The following is a 14,953-nucleotide window of genomic DNA, read 5'->3' as shown; positions in this document are numbered from 1 at the left end:
GTGCTTTCAGGATTTAGTTGATGCATTTAAAAGTGGCAGGTCTTCCTCTTTAATAAGTGTTCCCCCAGTGTTCTTTGTTATAATGCAAACATGATAGCTTCAGGGTAACATAAAATATACGATGGTCATGACTGCAGGACAAATTATTTCAAAGGGATCCACAGAATGAAATGTATTACATTCATTAAGTTTCCTTCTCCTTGATCCACTCCATTGGCTCTGCCAATTAAAATAACTGCACATGAATTTTTAGAGAGCTATTTATTTTTCTTTGTAGATTTTAGAATATAAATATTTAAAATGGCAATATCCAAAAAAATAATTTATATGACAATGCTACAAGAGACATTTGATGAGGAATTGAAGGCACAATGATGTCACAGTTACTGAATAGTCACTCCTGGAAACATGCCAAGCTTCTCATAAAGATACAAATACAGTTTTGATCAGATAAGTCAATGGTTTATACATTGGTATAATGCAACAAAATGAAATAATGAAAAAAGGAAATTTTAAAATGAGTAGGCAGTATCTTAATCAGTGATATAGTGGAAAATATATTCAATCACAAACATTTCTTGGATTTAGGGTAATGGATTTTTTTACGGTTATCAGCCAGTGAACAGAAGATAACATTCTTTTACAAATTGAATCCATGTTTTCTCAATGGTGTAAAATTTCAATAGAACATGTAATAGCGAGCAAAGACATCCTTAAACAAAAGCAGACAGGGGCAAGATGGTGGCCCAGAAGCAGTCTGCATGCACTGTGAAGGTGGGGAATGGATATCACCTTCAGATCCCTCTTCTAAGAGAGAGCATTGTGAATCCACAGAGAGGTGACGGGAGGCACCCAACGTGCAGGAGAAGGCAGTGAAGCGACCTGCTCTGCGGTTGGTTTGGAGGTGCACAGGGAAGACGAGTGCACATGTGGGTAAAGCACAGAGCAGAGAGTCCTGGGGCTCTGACTGCGGGGGACCCTCCACTGCAGAGGGCCACAGGACTGACATAGGGAGCTACCTGGAGACTGTGCAGAGACACTGCTGCAGAGAGAGCGCACAGCGGGAACCACCAGCTCGCAAACACTGGGTGCTGCGGCTGGTGCCATTTAAAACCCTAGACCTTGTAGTATAGTGTGAAGTCTGGTAAATTAATACCTCCCATTTTGTTCTTATTGCCTAAAATTGCTTTTGCTAAACGGGGTCTTCTCTGGTTCCATACAAAGCGTAAAATTATTTTTTCTATATCTGTGAAAAATGATGTTGGTAATTTAATAGGGATTGCATTGGATCTGTAGATCACTTTGGGTAGTATAGACATTTACCAGACTTCAAACTATACTACAAGGCTGTGGTTATTAAAACTGCATGGTATTGGCACAAGTATAGGGACACAGACCAGTGGAACAGAACAGAAAATCCAGATATAAAACCATCCTCATATAGATATCCAATCTTTGACAAAGCAGGCAAAAACATACTCTGGGGAAAAGAATCCTTATTCAATAAATGGTGCTGGGAAAACTGGATAGCCACATGTAGAAGACTGAAACAGGACCCACAGCTTTCACCTCTCACAAAAATCAAATCACAGTGGATAACAGATTCAAACCTAAGGTGTGAAACTATTAGAATTCTAGAAGAAAATGTGGGAAAGACTCTTATAGACATTGGCCTAGGCAAAGAATTTATGAAGAAGACCCCAAAGGCAATCACAGCAACAACAAAAATAAATGAATGGGACCTGATTAAATTAAAAAGCGTCTGCACAGCCAAAGAAACAGTCACGAGAGCAAACAGACAACCTACAGAATGGGAAAAAATTTTCGCATGCTACACATCTGATAAAGGACTGATAACTAGAATCTATTTAGAACTCAGGAAAATCAGCAAGAAAAAATCAAACAACCCTACCAAAAAGTGGGCAAAGGACATGAATAGAAAATTTTCAAAAGAAGACAGAAGAATGGCCAACAAACATATGAAAAAATGCTCAGCATCTCTAATCATTAGGGAAATGCAAATCAAAACCACAATGAGATATCACTTAACTCCAGTGAGAACGGCCTTTATCAAAAAGTCCCATAACAATAAATGTTGACATGAATGCGGAGAGACAGGAACACTTATACACTGCTGGTGGGACTGCAAACTTAGTGTAACCTCTGTGGAAAGCAATATGGAGATACCTTAAACAGATTCAAGTAGACCTACCATTTGATCCAGCAATCCCATTATTGGGCATCTACCCAAAAGAACAAAAGTCATTCTATAAAAAAGACATCTACACCTGAATGTTTAGAGCAGCACAATTCACAATCGCAAAGATGTGGAAACAACCCAGTACCCATCAATACATGAGTGGATTAATAAAATGTGGTATATGTATACCATGGAGTATTAATCAGCTATAAGAAATAATGGTGATACAGAATTTCTTATGTTCTCCTGGATAGAGTTGGAACCCATTCTACTAAATGAAGTATCCCAAAAATGGAAAAATAAGCACCACCTGTGGTCACCATCAAATTGGTTTCCCTGATCATCACCTAAGTGCACATTTGGGAATAACACTAATCGGATGTCGGGCAGATGGGGGGTGGGAAGGGGATGGGTGTATACCTACATAATGAGTGTGATGCACCTAACACAGGACCTCCCAGATTCATAAAGCAAATTTTACTAGAACTAAGAAAAGAAATAAATAGTAGCATTGTAATTGCTGGGGACTTCAACAGCCCACTGATAGAAATGGACAGATCATTGAAGCAGAAAATGAATAAAGAAATATTGGACTTAAATGAGACTCTAGAACAAATGGAACTAACAGACATTTAAAGAACATTCTACCAAAAAACTACTGAATATACATTCTTCTCATCAGCACATGGGAAATGTTCCAAGATTGGTCATATCTTATGCCACAAAACAAGTCTCAGCAAATTCAAAAAAATAAAATTCATACTATGTACCTTCTCAGACCACAGTAGAATAAAGCTAGAAAATCAATTCCAAGAGAACACTCAAATCTACACAAAGTCATGGAAATTAAACAATGTGCTGACAAATGATCATTGGGTCAATGATGAAATTAAAATGGAAATCAAAAGATTTCTCAAACTGAACAACAAAGGAGATACAGCTTTCAAACTGTATGGGATACAGCAAAAATAGTTCTAAGGGGAAAATTCATAGCCTTAAACGTCTATATCAAAAAGACAGAAAGATAACACATTAAAAAGCTACTGTCACATCTCAAGGAACAAGAAAAGGGAAAGCAAACCAAACCTAAAGCCAGCAAAAGAAAAGAAATGACAAACCTCAGAGCAGAACTAAATGAAATGGAAACAACAACAACAACAAAACAATACAAAGAATCAACAAAACAAAAAGTTGGTTCCTTGAAAAGATAAATAATATCAATAAACCACTGGCCAGATTAACTGGAAATAGAAGAGAAAGGATTCAGATAAGCTCAATCAGAACTAAAAAAGGAGGCATTACAACTGATACCACAGAAATACAAAATATCATCATCTGTGAATACACCAAAACCTCTATGCACACAAACTAGAAAATGTACAGGAAATTGATAAATTCCTGGAAACACACAACCTTGCAAGCCTGAATCAGGTAGAAATAGAAATCCTGAAGAGATCAATAATGAGTAGCAAGATTGATGCAATAATAAAAAAATCTCCCAACAAAAAAATGCCCCAGACCAGATGGATTCACAGTTGAATTCTACCAGACCTACAAAGAAGAACTGGCACTTGTACTACAGAAATTATTCCATAGCATTGAGAAGGTGGGAATCCTCCCTAACCCCTAAATGTGCATCTGCCTAAAGCAATTTACAGATTCAATGCAATCCCCATCAAAATACCAATGGCATATTTCACAGATCTAGAAAAAATAATTCTATGCTTTATTTTGCATCACAAAAGAGCCCGAATAGCCAAAGTAATGTCAAGCTAGAAGAACAAATCTGGAGGCATCACAATACCTGACTTCAAATTATATTACAAGGCCATAGTAATCCAAACAGCATGGTACTGGTGTAAAAGTAGAGACACAGGCGAATTGAACAGAATAGAGAACCCACAAATAAAATTATCTACCTACAACCAACTGATCTTCAACAAACAGAGAACAACAAACACTGGGGAAAAGAAACCCCATTCAATAAACGTACTTGGAATACTGGATAGTCACATGCAGAAGAATGAAACAGGACCCCTATATCTTGCCATATACAAAAATTAATTCAAGATAGATAAAAGACTTAAGGCATGAAACTATAAGAATTATAGAATAAAATGTAAAGAAAACTCTTCTAGACATTGGCCTAGTCAAAGAATTTGTGACTAAGACCCCAAAGGCAAATACAGCAACAACAAAAATAAATAAATGGGACTTAAAAGCTTCTGCACAGCAAAGGAAATAATTAACAGTTAACAGACAACTAACAGATCAACACAGTTAACAGACAACCTACAGAATATGTGCAAACTATATCTGATAAAGGGCTAATATCAAGAATCTACAAAGAACTCAAACAAATCAGCAAAAAACCCCAAACAACTCCATTAAAAAGAAGTTTGAACAGACATGAACAGAAGTTTTTCAAAAGAAGATAGAAAAATGGACATCAAATATGTGAAAAAAAATGCTCAACATCATTAATCATCAGGGAAATGCAAATTAAAATCACAATGAGATACCACCTTACCCCTGTAGAGTGACCATTACTAAAAAGTAAAAAACACAATAGATGCGCTGGTGTGGATGTAGAGAGATAAAAACCCTTATACATTGTTGGTGAGACTGCAGGTTAGTGCAGCCTCTATGGAAAGCAATATGGAGATACCTTAAACAGATACAAGTAGACCTACCATTTGATCCAGCAATCCCATTATTGGGTATCTACCCAAAAGAACAAAAGACATTCTATAACAAAGACATCTGCACCCGAATGTTTATTGCAGCACAATTTATCATTGCAAAGATGTGGAATCAACCCAAATGCCCTTCAATTTATGAGTAGATAAAGAACACACACACACACACAAACACACACACACCATGGAGTACTAGTCAGCTATAAAAAGGAATGAAATAGTCTTTTACAGCAACTTGGATGGAACTGGAGACCATCACCCTAACTGAAGTATCTCAGGTATGGAAAAACAAACACCATATGTACTCTCTAATAATTGGGAGCTAAATGATAGGCACACATGGGCCCAAAGAGATGTAAAGGACATTGGAAAACAAGAAGGGGGGAGAGTGGGAGGGTGGGAGGAATAAAAATTTACCGATCTGGTACAACGAATACTATTCTGGTGATTGGCACACTAAAAGCCCTGATTTAAGCCTTACACAAGGTATCCCTGTAACAAAAACATTTGTACCCCCTTAATATTTTGAAATAAAAAATTTAAAAAAGCAATCTGAAGAAAGTCACACTGAATACAAAACAGATAAGTCACTCTCTTTATACCATTCAAATTATGTACTGTTGAAAAAATTAGTACTTCTTTCTTCCACATATGAATGAGAACATGTTATATTTGTCTTTCTGTGCCTGGATTATTTTGCTTAACATAATGACCTCCAGTTCTATGCATGCTGCTGCAAATGACAGGATTTTCTTCTTTTCATGGCTGAATAATATTCAATTGTGTATAAATACCATACTTTCTTCATGTATTCATCCACAGATAGGTTGATTCCATATTTTGGCCATTGTGAATAATGCTGCAATAAACATGGGCGTGCACATATCTCTTTGATATACTGATTTTCTTTCTTTTGGATATATAGCCAGTAGTGAGACTGCTGGATCATAAGGTAGTTCTATTGTTAGCCTTTTGAGGAACCTTTGTGTAGTTTTCCATAGTAGCTGTACTAATTTACATTCCCACCAACAGTGTACAAGTATTCCCTTTTCTCCACATCCTTGCCAACATCCTTTATTTTTTGTCTTTTTGATAAAGCCATTTTAACTGGGTTGAGATGATATCTCATTGTGGTTTTAATTTGCATTTCCCTGATGATGAGGTATGCTGAACATTTTTCCATATCCTTGTTGACCATTTATATATCTTCTTTTGAGAAATGGCTATTCAGATCTTTAGCCCATTTTAAATTAAGATTATTATTATTTATTTTTTGCTGTTGAGTTGTTTAAAATCCTTATATATTCTGGTTTTTAATTCTTTGTCAGATTTGCAAACATTTTCTCCCATTCTGTAGGTTGTATCTTCCTTTTGTTAATGTTTCCTTTGCTGTGCAAAAGCTTTTTTGCTTGATCTAATCCCATTTGTGCATTTTTGCTTTTGTTGCCTGTGCTTTTGAGGTCTTACCTCAAAAAATCTTTGCCTAGACTAATGTCCTGGAGTGTTTCCCCAAATGTTTTCTTCTACCAGTTTCATAGTTTCAGGTTTTAGATTTAAAATTTTAATCTATTTTGATCTGATGTTTGTATATGGTGAGAGAGAGAGAGATCTAGTTTCATTCTGCATATGGTTATCAGTTTTCCCAGAACTATTTATTGAAGAGACTGTCCTTTCCTCAATGTATGTTCTTGGAGCCTTTGTCTAAAAACAGTTGGCTGTAAATGTAAATGCATGGATTTATTTCAGGGTTCTCTATTCTGTTTAATTGGTCTGTGTGTCTGCTTTTATGCCAGCATCATATTATTACGCTCTTTTGGTTAGTGTGGATTTGTAGTATATTTCGAAGTTAGTGTGATGTCTCTAGATTTGTTCTTTTTTGCTCAGGATGGCTTTGGTTATTTGGGATCTTTCGTGGTTCCCTACAAATTTTAGGATTCTTTTTTCAATTTCTGTGAAGAATGTTATTGATACATTGTTAGAGTAGCATTCACTATTAATTCTTTCAGTCTATAAGCATGGAATATCTTTTAATTTTTTTGTGTCCTCTTCACTTTTTTCACCAGTTTTTTACAGTTTTCCATACAGAGATATTTCACTTCTTTGGTTAAATTTATTCCTAGGTATTTTATATGTTTTACAGCTATTATAAATGGGACTGCTTTCTTGATTTTTTTTTTCAGATTGTTCTCTTTTTCAGATTGATGCTGCTGAGTTTTGCGTGTTGATTTTGTATCCTGCAACTTTACTGAATTTGTTTATCAGTTGTAACAGTTTTTTGGTGGAGCTTTTAGGTTTTTCTAAATATAAGATCATGTCATCTGTGAACAAGGCTAATTTAACTTCTTCCTTTCCAACTTGGATGCCCTTTGTTTCTTTCTCTTGCCTAATTACTCTGACTAGGACTACCAGTATTAATGTTGAATGAAATTGGTAAAAGTGGGCATTCCTGTCTTGTTCTATAGGACATACTTTCATTTTTTTTCCTGTTCAGTATAACGTTAGCTGTAGGTGTGTCATACATGACCTTTATTGTTTTAAGGTATTGTATATGTCTGTTTTGCACTGCTATAACAGAATGCCTGAGGCTGGGTGAGTTATAAAGAAAAGAGATTTATTTGGCTCATGGTTCTGCAGACTGTACAGGAAGCAATTCATAACCATCTGCTTCTGGTGAGGGCTTAATCAAGCTTCCAATCAAGGCAGAAGGCAAAGGGGGAACCGGAGTGTCACACGGTGAGAGGAGCAAAAGAGAGGTATGAGGTGGTGCCAGGCTCTTTTAAACAACCAGCTCTTATGTGAACTAATAAAGTGAGAACTGACTCATTATTGTGGGGAGGGCAGCAAGCCATTCATGAGGGATCTGCCTGCCTGACCCAAACACCTTCTACCAGGCCCCACATTCAACACTAGGGATCAAATTTCAACATGAGGTTTGGAGGGGCCAACAATATAAACCACATCAGGTATGTTCTTTCTATACTGAGTTTGTTGAGAGTTTTTATTATAAACGATGTTAAATTTTATCAAGTATTTTTTCGGTATCTACTGAAATGATCGTATGGTTTTTGTTCTTGGTTCTGTTAATGTGATGTTTCATTGTTTATTGATTTGCATTTGTTGCCATCCTTGCATCGCTGGGATGAATCCCACTTGATTGTGGTGATCAAGTTTAATTTTGATGTTTCTTTGTTGATTTTCTGTTTGGATGACCTTCCCATTACTGAGAATGGGGTATTGAAATCTGTACTATTATTATTTGCAGCTTATCTCTCATTTTAGACCTATTAATGTTTGTTTTATATATTTGGGTGCTCCAGTGTTGGGTGCATATATATTTACAATTGTTATACTCCTTCTGAATTGACCCCTTTAACATTATATAGTGACCTTTTTTTGTCTCTTTACAGTCTTTGATTTGTAGTCTATTTTATCTAATAGAAATATAGCTACTCTTGCTATTTTAAAATTTCCATTTGTATGAAATATCTTTTTCCATCCCTTCACTTTCAGCCTATGCATGTTTTTATAAGCAAAATAGGTTTCTTGCAGGCAGCATATGGTTAGGTCTTGTTTTTACATCCATTCAGCCACTCTGTCTTTTAATTGGAGAATTTAGTCCATTTACATTCAACATCATCATTAATAGGTAAGGATTTACTACTGCCATTTTGTTACTTGTTTTCTAGTTGTTTTGTAACTTCTGTCCTCCTTTCTTCCCTTATACTATCTTCCTTTGTGATTAAGTGATTTTCCCTGGGAGAATGTTTTAATTTATTGCTTTTTATTTTTGGTGTATAGGTTTTTGCTTTGTGTTTACCATGAAGCTTACACAAAATATCTCATAAAAATTATTTTAAATAGATAACAACTTATCTTCTACCACAAAGAAAGGAATAGAAACAAACAAAAACCTAAAAAACTCTACATTTTAACTCCATTCCCCCCACCACATAAGGACTTCTGTTGTCTCAATTTGCATTTTTTATATTGCCAATCATTAACAAGTTGCTGTAGTTACTATTTTTTTTTTTTTTTTTGAGACAGAGTCTCACTCTGTTGCCTGGGCTAGAGTGAGTGCCGTGGCGTCAGTCTAGCTCACAGCAACCTCAAACTCCTGGGCTTAAGCGATCCTACTGCCTCAGCCTCCCGAGTAGCTGGGACTACAGGCATGCGCCACCATGCCCGGCTAATTTTTTGTATGTATATATTTTAGTTGTCCATATAATTTCTTTCTATTTTTTAGTAGAGACGGGGTCTCACTCTTGCTCAGGCTGGTCTCGAACTCCTGACCTCGAGCGATCCACCCGCCTCGGCCTCCCAGAGTGCTAGGAGTACAGGCGTGAGCCACCGCGCCTGGCCTGTAGTTAGTATTTTTGAAAGATTTGTCTTTTAGTCTTCAAACTAGAGATATGAGTGGATTATATACCACAATTATAGTATTATGAGTTTGTGTACTTACTTTTACCAGTAGGTTTTATACCTTCAAATGTTTTATTTTTTCATGTTAGTGTCTTTTTTCTTTCAGATTGAAGAACTCCCATTAGCATTTCTTGTAAGGTGGGTCTGTCAGTGATGAATTCTCTCAGTTTTTGTTTTCTGGGAAAGACTTCTCTCTCCTTCATGTTTGAAGTATAGCTTTGCAGGGTAGTATTCTCAGTTGCCAGTTTTTTCTTTTGGCACTTTGGACATGTCATCCCACTCCCTCCTGGACTGTATGATTTCCATTGACAAGTCTGTTGCCAGACAAATTGGAGCTCCTTTATATGTTATTTGCTTCCCTTCTCTTATTGCGTTTAGGACCTTCTCTTTGCCCTTGACCTTTGAGAGTTTGATTATTATATGATTTAGGATAGCCTTATTTGGGTTTTATCTATTTGATGATCTCTGATCTTCCTCTACCTGGATATTTATATCATTCCCTAGGTTTGGAAAGTTTTCAGTTATTATTCTTTAAATAAGTCATCTAGTCCTTGCTTATTCTCAACTATCTTTTGAACACCAATTATTCTTAGTTTTCTCTTTTGAGGTGATTTTCTATATCTTGCAGGCATTCTTCATTCCTTTTCATTCTTTTTATTTTTTCCTCCTCTAACTGTATATTTTCAAGTAGCCTGTCTTTGAGCTCACTGATTCTCTCCCCTGTTTGATCTATTCTGATGTTAAGAGCCTCTAATGCCTTTTTAAGTTCAGCAAATGTATTTCTTGGTTCCAGGATTTGAGTTTTTTTTTTAATTATTTCTATTTCTTTGTTAAATTTCTCTGATAAATTTCTGAATTGTTTTTCTGTGTTATCTTGAAGTTTGCTGAGTTTCCTTAAAACTGCTATTTCAAATTCTCTAAGAGCTCACATGCTGCTGTCTTGTTAGGATTGGTCACTTGCTTCTTGTTTTGTCTCTTTGGAGAGGTCATGGTTTCCTCTTTGCTCTTTCTTGTGGACATATGCCTATGTCTTTGCACTGACGAATTAGTTATTTATACTAGTCTTCTTTGTCTGGCTTTTTTTGTGCTTTTTTTTTTTTTTTTTTTGGATTTATTTGTTTAGAGGTTCTTTGCCATTTACCTGTTGAATTTCTTTTATGCTAGGTCACTACCTCCTCTTCAGCACTAGATGGCACTGTAAGTCCAGATTTGCCTTGGCTCTAGCAAATGATTAGAGCGCTGCCCTTCCCATGCCTCCTACAGTGTGGTGCTGAACAGCCACTCTGATTTGGCATCTCCTTTGGCTGATAGAGAAGAGCTTTGTGGGCTGGGGGTGCTAGTCCTGCCTCCCTCGTCTCTGGCTCCCTTAGGGGTTTTCTCCCCATAGGCACTGACAGTGCTTCCTGTGGGTTGACACAGGGTTAGTTCTCCTGCGAGGGAACTCAAGATGGTGGGGAAGCTGGTTGTCCACGTTGATCTCAGTTTTCTCAGTGTAGAAACTGTGACTCCAAGCAAAATTTTCCATGCATGTGGTGGCAGATTGCGGGAGGGGCATTGTGGATACAGAAGTCTGGTTCTCTATCTGCTCAGAGTGTTTTCACTTCTCTGTGGACCTGGAGATTGTCTCCTCCACAAATCTGAATTCTGGGATATTGCTGGTGATAATCTTGGTGCTGGATATTGGTTTTTGGTTTTCTCTGGTGGGGAGTGAAGCCACGTTGCTCCTGTTCGGCCATTTTGGTGAGCTGCTTTTACTTTTAAATATGTATTTTTTCTAATTAACAAAGTAAAATTTGGCCATTTTAGAAACTACAATTACAAACAAAAATATCTTCCCAAATTTACACATTAAAACATGAGCTGTATTCAAACTTCGTGTATTTTCTTTCTTTCTTTTGTATGTGCATGGATGTGTATATATGCTTAATTGAAGTCATATTATTAATATATGTATAATATAATTCCAAATCCTGAATTTTCACCTTGAGCATTTTCATATCATCAATTAGTCATAAACATACTTTTTAATGTTGGCATATAACTACATTATGTAGGGTCACTATAAATTATTTAACTATATACCTACTCTAGAATACTAGAATCTGTTATTTCCAATTTTTCATTATTAACAAAAACATTTTTGGGAACTTCCATGCACACAAATCTCTATTTCTGATGATTACCTTAAGACAGAACAGAATTTGAAGAACATAAATATTTTAAGAATCTTATTGTATCTTGCTAACTGGCTTTCAGAAAGGCTGAGTCAACTTAACTCCTTATGTATGAGAATGAGCCACTCATTGCAACCTTGTCAATAAGTATAGTAGTATCTCATTTAATTTTTAATTTTGACCACTAGTGAGTAGCCTGATTTATATATAACCATCTCAGTATACATTTCAATTTCCCAGTGAATTTTTAAAAACATTTTTAATTGTGGTAAACCCCCCCCATAACATAAAATTTTCTATCCTAACAATTTTTAGCATGCAGTTAGTGTTAATTATATTCCCATTGTTGTGCAACAAGTCTCTAGAACTTTCTCATCTTTCAAACTGAAACTCTGTCCCCATTAAACAACAACTCCCCCTTTCCCCTGTCCCCAGCCCCTGACACCCTCCATCTACTTTCTGTTTCTATGAGTTTGATTGCTTTAGATACCTCGTATAAATGGGATCATACAACAGTTGTCTTTTTGTGACTGGCTTATTTCACTTAGTATAATGTCCTCAAGGTTTACCCATGTTGTAGCATGTGTAAGAATTTCCTTCTTTTTTTATGGCTGAATAATATTCCACCCAGTGAGATAATAAAAATCCATAACAACTAGCAGAAATTGCTGACCCTTTTGATTCTTATAGCATACCTAAACAACTATAAAGCAATTTACAAAAATAAATGTGGCCTTCTGTCTGAAATACAAAGATCAAAGCGAAACCAAGAACAGAGGTGATAAAATCAAGATACTTCTTAAATCATATATGCTGTCTTGGTATGATTTCCCACATTTTTAAGGCAGACTTTATAAACACAGGTGTGGTGATATCATACCCTTTCACCTGGAAACTAGGCAGTTTTCAGGTTTCTGGAATATGGAGTTAAATTCCCGCTTCAAGAAAAATAACTGTGTGCTGACATCAAAGGTGCAATGTGGAGGCCGTAACTGCAGGCGGAGCAGTCGGGATGAGGAGCCACAGTAAAATGTAAACTATTCTAAAACCAAATGTACTGACTGTGTAATTTGTCATTTAAAATGTGCCATTATAAAATTAATGAAAATTGTATGGCAATACCCTGAAGATGGAACTAAATTATATTGTAGCTATATTTAACACTATTGGCAAGACCTTTTAATTTATTTGAAATCCTAAAATCCCAGAAAAGAAAATTTAATGTTTATACAAGAAGACCTAATTAAAATATGGCTCAAATGGTCATGTTTATGGTTGATCACAGAATACAGGGATCTGATATCTCAACACTATCATGGTGGGCACTTGATTTATTTTCTCTAAAAGTGAGAAGAGGAATATAATATTGGAAATAACACTTAAACATAGAAAGAAAAGAATGATATAAAGAAAACCATATCTCCGCATTGGTGAAAAGTCATAAATTGCAATTATTATTTTTACTTCTTATTCTCTGAGCATGGCTACCGTTAAAAATAGAAAGAAAAGGAAAGATCCTAAGTCCCAGTTTTTGTCCTACTGAGCTATACATTTGATAAGTACACAGAATTGGGAAAATCTATTGCAAATTGACTATTATTTCAGTTTCAATTTTTAAAACTACATATTATTGAAGCCATGATTCATATCTTTTTCTTCTCTGATATAATTTTGAACGTGCATTTTATCTGTAAACTTTTTAGACATAAAATACATGCTTATTGTAGAAAGATGTAAGATAAACAAAAGAATAAAAGATCATGGTGTTCATGTTTTACATTTCATAAAATATAATGAAACTCTAAAACATCACTTTTCTAACAATATACAATGGGATATTTAAACTATAGTAACCATTTCTGGCCACCAATTTCTTACAATTAGTATAAAACTACACTAATATGAACATCTACATATTGTAAAATTTGCTCATATTCTTATTTGCCCACAGCAAAGAAATTCCAAAGGTGAGTGAAGCTGGGCACAAGGGTAAAACTGTTTTTTAATGTTTTTTTAATGAGATCAACAAGGCCCTGAGAGGTGGGCAATTAAACCCTCATTAGCAGTTGCTTAGAGTGCACTTGCTCCAGGTCCTTGCCCAAACTGAGTACCTTTTTTGAGTATTGCTTCTTTTTTCTTTTGTTAGCACAGATTTTTAAAAGCAATTTGAATTTCTTTATTGGAATTGTGCTGTGCTCTGAGTCTCTTCCTTCTCAGCCCTCCTGCCTGTCCCTCCTGCCCAGCCTGAAGTGTCACGACCTGAAGCCCCTCTCAGCCCTCGCCGGCCCTTCCCTTATCCTTCACAGATATTCTCCTAATGCATCCCCTGCGTGTCTAATTCCATCCTGGCATCTGCTCTCCTGGGGCCCACCTAACACAGGGACTTGGGAAATCTTTTCAGTATTTGCTACAGGGATTGGTTTATTTAGGTGTCTTCCCTTTTGGCCAGTTTTGATATTTATACTTCCCCAGACAATCTTCTCTGCTCAATATTTCATATTTTATGACCACAGTTGTTCACAACATCATCTAATAGTTTTTAACTTGCTAGGGTCTTTAGTTAATTGCTGCATATTTTACATGCCTTTCTTCTTTCCTTGACTAGCCCCACCACAGCTTTATGTGTTATTAGTATTTCCAAAGACTTAGTCACTGTATTTATATCGATGTTACTGCTTTAATACTTTTAATCTGGGCATTAAATACGGCGCACCACGCAATGTAGCTCACTATAATACACCTTAAGTCAATGCTGGAAGAGGTCTCCAAAGGCTTTTGTTCTTTTCTCTTTTAAAATTACAACATCCTTTAATGAAAACTGAGCAGGTCAACAAATAAGTGCTCCCTAGAAATGGTCCCCATCTCCCGTGATAAGTTGCTTTGCAAAGAGTTGGCTTAGCGGGGCTTAAGAGCTGCCTCCAAATACTCGAGGGGTTATCATGTGAAAGGGAAATAAGTCACATTCTGAGCTACTGCAGGGGACAGAGCCCCAGCCAGTCAATGGGATCTCTAGGGAGGCAGATTTCAGTTAAAGGACAGGAAGAAGCTTTGAAAATGTGACAGAATGGGCTGTCCTGGGAGGCAGCGGGGTGGGGGCTGCTGTCAGAGTTCAGGAGGGGCTCAGCTAGAGGACAAGCCAGCTTCCTCCAGGCCTCACCCTTGATGATGCAGCTAGTGCAGGAAAGCCTTTAGTGGCAGACAGATTCTGAGATGGCCCCAGTGACCCTGCCTCCTGGTCCTCACACCCTCGTGTAATCCCCTCTCCCTGAGCATGGGTGGGCCCTATAACTTGCTTCTGACCTGTGTAGGGAAAAGGCGATGGGATGCCACTTCAGTGATCATTTGCCTAAGATTCTAAGCACCGCCTCCCCTTGCTGGCTTTGATAAAACACGCTGCCGCATGGAAAGGCCCACACGGCGAGGAGCTAGGGGCAGCCTCCTGCTAACAGCTGGCATAGAAA

General features: G+C 36.8%; 1 protein-coding gene across 1 annotated transcript in view; it reads right to left on the bottom strand.

The window, feature by feature from the left end:
* The window catches only part of IQCA1 (IQ motif containing with AAA domain 1), a 199,992-nt gene that overhangs the window by 115,818 nt on the left and 69,221 nt on the right, over window positions 1-14,953 (bottom strand). The window lies entirely within an intron of this gene.

Source organism: Eulemur rufifrons, chromosome 1 (assembly GCF_041146395.1).
Source record: "Eulemur rufifrons isolate Redbay chromosome 1, OSU_ERuf_1, whole genome shotgun sequence".
Lineage (NCBI taxonomy): Eukaryota > Metazoa > Chordata > Mammalia > Primates > Lemuridae > Eulemur > Eulemur rufifrons.
The sequence above is the reverse complement of the archived record's forward strand: the minus strand, read 5'-3'. Positions and strand labels throughout refer to the sequence as shown.